The sequence below is a fragment of the Oryzias latipes genome, chromosome 1 (genome assembly GCF_053564925.1).
Source record: "Oryzias latipes strain Hd-rR chromosome 1, Olatipes_Hd-rR_3.1".
Lineage (NCBI taxonomy): Eukaryota > Metazoa > Chordata > Actinopteri > Beloniformes > Adrianichthyidae > Oryzias > Oryzias latipes.
The window spans coordinates 13596568-13605523 of record NC_136237.1 but is presented as its reverse complement, the minus strand read 5'-3'; positions in this window follow the sequence as shown (position 1 = coordinate 13605523).

The window sequence follows — 8956 nt, the reverse complement described above, 5'->3', positions numbered from 1 at the left end:
TGTAGCCATATATCAAAGGGGGCATTTTTCTAAACAAAAAAGATAAATCTTAAAACACGATTGTATTTATCCTAAAGGCTGTTAATTACATTTATTTAGGTACAATCAACACAAAAACCGATGGAAATTCACATTGGCCAACGTACTAGATGCTGTAGCGGCTTCAAAACCAAACAGTCGCTGAGAGGCTGATGCTGGGTCATTGAATGACGCGCTCAAGCTAAAAAAAAATGGACCATGCATGATGAAGTTCGTTTCCTGAACTTTTAATCGTGAACAAAAAAAAGGGGAATTAAAGGTAAAATAAATAAAAATATATTCAAAGCGTGGAATGCGGTCAACAAAAAATAAGGCAATCCAGCTCAACCCCTCTTCCATCTTGCACAGGTAAAGCACCACAGGTGAGATAAAGTCAATTAAGGTCACTACCCACAACCATGTGACCCACAAGCTGAACACCAAGTCACCAGGGGTGGCGAACACGCGGCTCTCGAGCCGCATGGGGCTCTTAGCCAATGAGCGTGCGGCTTTCTGCGTCTCATCATATTGTAACGACCCTACCGGGACGTCACTTTAGTGGGGAAGCGTAAGCCAAGCTGCTAGCGCAGTGGCTTCATTAGAGAGCTGTCAGTGCCCCATACACCGCACAACCCCAAACAATCTCAGGTTGGAAGAAACAGGCAGAGAAGTCAAGTAGCCTTTTCAGCATCTTCTTCTTTCTCTTTCGGCTTTTCCCATCAGGGGTCGCCACAGCGAATCATCCTTTTCCACCTCACTCTATCATGGACATCTTCTACCCTAACATTAGCCAACTTCATGTCCTCTGTTAAGACATCCATGTATCTCCTCTTTGGCCGTCCTCTTGCCCTCCTGCCAGGCAGCTCCATCTCCAACATCCTTCTACCAATATATCCACTATCCCTCCTCTGAACATGTCCAAACCATCTCAGTCTGGCTTCTCTGACTTTGTCGCTAACACAGGCAACATGAGCCGTCCCTCTGATGTACTCGTTCCTTATCCTGTCTAACCTGGTCACTCCTAAGGAGAACCTCAACATCTTCATCTCCGCTACCTCCATCTCAGCCTCTTGTCTCTGTCTCACTGCTACCGTCTCTAACCCATAGAGCAGAGCTGGTCTCACCACTGTCTTGTACACCTTTCCTTTGAGTCTTGCTGACACTCTTCTGTCACACAACACTCCTGACACTTTCCTCCAACCGCTCCAACCTGCCTGCACTCGCCTCTTCACCTCTTTTCCACACTCCCCATCACACTGAACTGTTGACCCCAAGTACTTAAACTCCTGCACCTTCTTCACCTCAGCCCCCTGTAACCTAACGCTTCTACCTTGATCCCTCTCGTTCAGACACATGTATTCTGTCTTACTACGACTGACCTTCATGCCTCTTCTTTCCAGAGCAAACCTCCACCTCTCTAGCTGTTCCTCCACCTGCTCTCTACTCTCACTGCAAATTACAATGTCATCCGCAAACATCATTGTCCAGGGAGATTCAGCATCAAGCCCGTTTATTCAAGCACACATACAAGCCAAACAGCATGGAGGTCATTTCAGTTGCCAGTTCTCTCACCCTTGGTTTTCACCCCAAAACTCCCCACTTCCCATGAGCCTTAGGGGCTAAAGGCGGGGCTAGCCCCCAGGTCGCTACACTACCACCACCTAAGAGGGTTAAGTGTCCCCACAACCCTCACATAGCTGCAAAACACAACAACACTAATAGCAAAACACATGAACACACTGGCTGAAGACTGCTTCGCACAATCCTGGGTTCCAACCACCACCGTGTACAGTCTTCCTCCCAACTAGCCGGGTTAGCACATCTGCAACTGACACAGTCCCATGTCAGTATGTGCCCAGCCAGGAGAATCAGTCCCCGCCTCTGTGGAAGCACCACCATCAGGGTACACGTCACCTTGGGGGAGCAGACTCTCTCCGAGCGAAGAGCTGCACATCAGTAGCGAAAGTCCCCAGGCATTCCCAGGCGTTCGTCGTCATCCCTACTGCGACAAGACTCCAGCTGCTGTCAGTTCCGTCGAACCCTGCTCCCCAAAGAGTCTCTCTAATGCTGCTGTCCACGCCGACAGGTCTCGCAGCTCCGCAGAGGAGAGGTCCAGCAATGCCTGGAGTGTAGCGCCCTCCAACGCTAGGCCTGGGTGTGATACAAGTCTCCTTGGGACTCCAGCCCTCATGGCCGGTTGCCAGGTTGACCTGAGCCAGGTCTGGTTCCAGCGGTGTGAAGGCAGTGTGTCGTGAAGTTCAGCTGGGCTGCGCACCGTCATCACAGCCTGCTCCGGACGATCCATCGCTGGCGTGAAGACCTGACTCCAAAAGACAGGCTGCAGATGAAGGCGGGTGCTTCAACCGTCAGGAAGATGATTTCGCTTTTGCTCCTCCCTTGTCCCGATCTGCCTGCAGGATCTGTTGCTCCATCTCTCCATCCACGGCGTAGTTCTCAATGGCGTAGCAGCGGCTAAGCATCCCACTTCTGACACCATTGTAACGACCCCGCTGAAACGTCACTTTAGTGGAAAAGTGAAAGCCGTGCTGCTAAAGTAGTGGCTTCATTGGAGAACTGTCAGTCCCCCACACACCGCACGACCCCAGACAATCTCAGGTTGGAAGAAACAGGCAAAGCCGTCAAGTAACCTTTTCACCATGAAGCCTGTTTATTAAAGCACACATATAGCCCAAACAGCATGGATGTCAATTCAGTTGCCAGTTCTCTCACTCATGGTTTTGACCCCAAAACTCCCCACTTCCCATGAGCCTTAGGGGCTGAAGGCGGGGCTAACCCCCAGGTCGCTAAAATATTTTCTATATACTGCACTTTATTTCATAGTTTTTTCCCTCTCTAACCACACTCAAATCCATCAGAGGGTATTAAAATTAAATGATAACAAAGTAATTTGGCAGTGTGTGTGTTTGATGCTGCTACCGACACATACGTGATCCTTTACTGCAGAGACTGACTGGCTGAAATCCCCGCTTGTCACTGATGAGGCAGCAAGGGAACCGGACATGATTGAGCTGAAATCTCTTTTGAAAGAAGGCCTGTTGAGTTTTGGAGAACAGACAAATATCCGTCTGTAAAAGAGCTGCTCTCAATCTGCTGTTGATGTTCTCCTCAACATATCTGCCAGTTTATTACCTTGAAACACGTGAAATCAAGGCATTGGTCCGTTCTGACCGACACTCACGTAAAGGAACTGATCGGAGAGGAAACAACTGGCCCGAGGGTTAGCCCCGCCTTCAGCCCCTAAGGCTCATGGGAAGTGGAAATCTTGGGTGTAAAACCATGAGCCAGGGGGCTGTCAGCAGAAGTCAAATGCATGCTGTTTGGGTGTGTTCAAGTGAATGGGTTCTGAATTTGATCAGGAGGTGTCCAAATAGGTCAATAACGCAGCCAGTAAATCGGCGTATTGCTTCTTATCCTGCTACATTGATAAATAAGCAGAGTCTCTGCAATGTATAAATATTTAATCAATTATAAGTGTTTCATGCAAAAAAGTCAGTCATTAAATTTTAAATAAAAAAATTATAAAAGCAAGATTTTCTAATGATGGTTGAAATTAATTTATGCTGCACACAACTGAAATGTAATATATCAAAGGTGATTATTGTGAATATGAATGACTCAGACACCAGAAGGATGCTCTGTCCAGATGTTTGAGTATCTGTTGATGTAAGGGTCATTGAAAGAGAAATGTTGAGATACAAAGAATTACCAGTTAAATACTGTTGGATGAACGGTGAAAATATTCAATTGTTACAATCGTAAATCTGACTTCAGAGGAGTCAGTGGCTCACCAGCATCAACCTCACCACCCGTCACTGAGTAGTTGTGTGTGTCAGAGAGAGGCAGAGAAAAGAGTGAGAGAGAGAGAGAGAGTGTGGGTGTGTGTATGAGATGAGAGAGAGGTGCCTGTGTGTGTGGAGGGGGTATCTGACCTTTCAGGGTAGTCTCTGTGTTAACTCTGGCTAAGCTGCATTTGATGTGTGTGTTGAGGGTGGACACTTTCCTTGAAATAAACACAAGTACAATACTTGCTGTTGTGTTGTAGGGAGAGGAGTGTGTTATGGGAAATAATACAGCATTAATTGCGTGTTAGTGTGTGTACATCTTGGCAGGTCAGTGTGTGGTGTGGCTCTTTGACTCTCACAGTGAAAATATTCGGCTCTTGGTGACAAACTTGTTCACCACCCCTGGCCTATATTGAAAACATAAATAGAAGTTATATTCATTCATCATAACAAAAAACAAAAGTAAATCATGGCACCTACACACCAGCCCCTAATTATTAAGTAAAGATACATAATAATTACATACATTTAAATTACTAGGGGACATGAATCATTAAAAAAACTTAGCATATAAAGTCCATAATTGATGTCCCATCTTCTTTTCTTCTCATAAAGATGACCTATCAGTCCTTAAGTCACACTCAAGTCCATCAGTCAAAATGTTGCAGTGTGAAGCAGTTGCTCCTCATCCAGCTTCGTCTTCTTGTAGTAGGCAGATCTTTTTTATTGGGCGATCCAGTCAGCCGCTCTTGGTTTTAATCTTCACTTGAAGCACAAATCCTCTTCTGTCTGGAAAAGTCTGTAAAACCCTTTCCATGATCCAGGAATTTCTAGATGCTGTGCTGTCCATGATGATGAGAATGTCTCCTGGCATTATATTCCGCTTCACTCCAGACCATTTCTGACGCTCCTGTAGTAGAGGTAGATATTCTCTAATCCATCTTTTCCAAAATAAATCCGACCTTTTTTGCACTTGCTTCCATCTACGTCGAGCATATACATCAGCTTCCTGAAAGTTACCTGGTGGTAAGCATGGTATAGTTTTCATCAGCAGTAGGTGGTTTGGTGTTAGTGCTTCCAGGTCATTAGGATCTGTGGATGCTTTAGTTATTGGCCGGCTGTTGATTATTGATTCCACTTCACAAAGGACTGTGTTACGTCCATCTTAATCTAAATTTTGAACCTTCAAGGTGGAGTTCAAGACCTTCCATACAGATCTTATTAATCTCTCCCAGGAACCTCCATGATGTGAGCCAGCTGGTGGTTCGAAACTCCATTTGATTCCCTTTTGCAGAAGCACGTTGTTAACCCTTGTGCTATCCTAGGCACTTTAACATTGGGAGTTGGGTCATCTAGACCCACTAGACAGTGCGCTGAACCTTTTTTCTTCAATGATTTGTGATCTTCACTGGTGTCCATGGATTACATGAAATCTTTCCACCTTCATCCACCTTTGTCATGGTAGGAATAACACGTCAATGTAAGGGTGGCGTCATCTAAAATAGCACAAGGGTTAATCTAAAAATGGTTCCAATGTTCTATAGCATTTTTCAGCTCACGTTCTGCTCCAACAAAGTTTGTTCCGTTATCAGAGCAGAGTTCCAGTCCTTGACCTCGTCTTGCTATGAAGCGCCTGAGAGTATTTATAAAGGAGTCTGTGTCTAGTGAAGCTGCAACTTCAATATGTATTGCACGAATGGCCAAGCAGTTAAATATTACTCCATATCTCTTCACAACACTCCTCCTGCTCTTCACTTCAAATGGCCCAAAACAATCAACCCCAACTCGAGTAAATGGGTTCATCTGAAGTAACTCTTCCGATTGGTAAGTCTGCCATCTGTTGAGACACTGGCTGAGCATTCAGTTTACGACAGATGAGACACTTTGACAAAATTCTTCTTATTGCTGTACAAGCACCGGTAATCCAGTACTTCTCTCTTAGTCTGGCTAGCATATGGTTACGGCCACCATGCCCTACTTCATGATGAACATGCCTTAGAAGAATAACTGAGATGTGGTAACCGTTTGCCAATATCATGGGATGTTTAGACTCTGCTGGCAAACATGACCTACTTAGTCGACCTCCGACTCTCAGAACACCATCTTTGAATAGTGGGCACAGTTTATAAAGGGGACTGCAACCTTTCGCAGCTTTGCCACTTTGAAGCCTGGAGATTTCTTCTGGGAACATTTTCTTTTAGCAAAACTTGATTTCTAGCTCAGCCTTTTCAAGTTCTTTCACTTACAAACAACTTGAAACCGTCTTCTCTTTGAAAGCCTCTGTATCCTTTTCTGATGAACATGCTTGCTGCAAATTCAGACTAGACTGTATTGCATCCAGTTTTAACTCTCTCCACTTCTTACAGCGCTGCAAAAGCAATCTTTTCCATCTTAAGATCCAACCCATCGACCTTCTCAATCTTATTTGACAACGCCTTGGCCGCAGGTTTAATCAGTCTTTTATCACACTCCATTTTAATCAGTCCTGCAGTCCTTGTTCCTTTGGAACAAGAACAGTGGAGCGGCAACTTCACCAATAGAGCGCATTCACCCATCACAGCATTATATCAGTCAGCACAAAGTCACTCGGCATCAGAGCTCAAAAAATGGACCATGCATGATGAAGTTCGTTTCCTGAACTTTTAATCGTGACAAAAAAAATGGTAATCAAAGGTAAAATAAATAAATATATTCAAAGTGTAGAAAACGTAGAAACCGGTCAACAAAAAATACGGCAACCCAGCTCACCCCCCCTTCCATCTTTCACAGGTAAAGCACCACAGGTGAGATAAAGTCAACGGCCTATATTGAAAACATAAATAAAACTTACATTCATTCATCTTAACAAAAAACAAAATTAATTCATGGCACCTACAGATGCATTCAAGATGCACATTGATCCATTGGCCGCACGTATTTTAAGTGCGTACAAGGCTAAATGTTGTTGGCCACACATACTTTGTCCGGGTCCGTGTGACCAAGCTAAAAGTACAAAATTGCCAACATGTATTTAGAAAATTAATTGTGAATAGTCAATTTAACTTTTAACTTACCTCCCAAATAACAATGAAAAAAACGTACGTTGAGCCACAATTTAATTTACTCCCTGATCTGGTAGGGGGCAATATTGCACATGGACACTTTCTCCAAATTCTAATTGTGGGTGAGTCTGGTTGGGCCATGTTTACAACACTCCTTGTGGGCCCCCACTTCTCTTGGGCGTCCTCCGTTGCAGGGGTAGCTGGCGCCCACCTTGCTCTCTTCTGGACCAACTGTGGACTGGGTGAGTGGCTGCCTGGAGCATGGGGCAGCTGTCCCTTGGGGGGTCCTGGCTCGTGCCTGGGGTTGGGGGGGGGGGGGTGCTTAGAACTCCTGGGTGGTGGTGGGTTGCTCATCTGGGGCTGGGGGTGCTCTCCTCCTCTCTGCCCCCCTATGCCTCCCTGCTCTCTGGCATTGGCGACCTGTGGCGGTCCTACTGGCCCTTGTCCGGGTGGCGGATGTGATTACCCGGCAGGCAAAAAAACACTTTACAAATATAATTACAGTAATTTCCGGACTATAAGCCGCTACTTTTTTCCTGCGCTTACAGCCCTGCGGCTTATTCAGTGACGCGGTTAATTTATGGATTTAATTGGCGGCCGCCATGCACGTATTTTGAGTAAGCCCTGGTTGCAGCCTGCAGAACTGCACAACATAGTGGAATGCTGGAACGCTGAGGAATGTGAACACGCTGTGGAATGTTAACCCCGCCCACATTGAGCCCGTGCATTTGATTCACCTTCGTCAGTAAAGTTGTGATTGCAGGAAAGGGGAAGAATCAGTGGAGCACATTTTGTGTCATTGTGAATTGTATGAGGAAGAAAGAGAACAGAGGGGAGGAAAATTGTAATGGTGCAATGTTTTTTTTATCACTCAAAAAAATGATTCGAGCCCCTCTTTCATGTAACACAATAAAATTCTTTTTGTTTTATTTAAAAATATTTATTTTAAAAGAATGTATCTACATTTAATTGACCTAACACAAAATGTATTAATAGTTTCCCCTATAACTCCATTAATCCAAAATAATTGAGTTCAAGTAAGGGGCATGCTGTTGAATGCCGTTTTCCTGTTTCTCTTTGTTCTGTTTGCCGTCTCACGGCTACAATTTTTCACCTATAACAATTCAACTAATAAAATGTTCAACTCTTTCGTCTAATGCCTGGTATGACTTTTGGTCAAATCCTTCGACTTTTCAAAAATGAAAACTTTCGTCGTTTTTTCCACGTAAAAAACGAACTGTGGCATGAAATCGTTTCAGCTCGGCTTCTCCCAATAGGACGATACACGAGGAGCCTCATTTATGTAAATAATGAATCTATTTATTTATACCAGCGGCCCCACTTTGTCACAGGAATATTAGCTCAGTGGATTAGTTAGTGGGCTTCACATACAAAGGTCCTGAGTTTGAATCTTGCTGTAGACTTCTGCTGTGTGTTTTTTTTCCTTTGCCTTTCTTGATAAAATTGAGTTTGACTAACTCAATTATATTTCGTTACATGGAAGAATTTTCTTTGAGGTGGGGTTACTCATATTTATTGGATGGAAATCCTGCCCACAATTAAATTGAGTTCATCCAATGAGTTATTTTTTGAGTCTGTGAGGCCAGACTAAATGTATTTATTCCCTAATACATGCACATGGAAACTTGTAAAAGGCATAAGAAGACAGGAATCACTGTATTAATTTTTCTAATTCAATTAAATTTTTTTTTTTTATTTAGCGCAATGAAAAACAATGAAAAAGGGATCATGAATACAAAGAATGCATTAGGATAATACTAAACTTTAACAAAACAGACTAAACTAAACTGATATTCCTGCCCTTAGAACCCCCCTTCACGGTGAGGAAAAACTCCTTAAAAACCGGTAGGTGGCAATATTGCACATGGAAACTTGTAAAACCAAAGAAGAAGACAGGCTCAATGTGGGCGGGGTTAACATTCCACAGCGTGTTCACATTCCTCAGCGTTCCAGCATTCCACTATGTTTTGCAGTTCTGCAGGCTGCAGCCAGGGGTAGTTGCATATTTTTGGAGACAGTGAATGATTTTAATTCTCTAGCTAACACCAACAACAAGTCATTTGTTTTTCAACA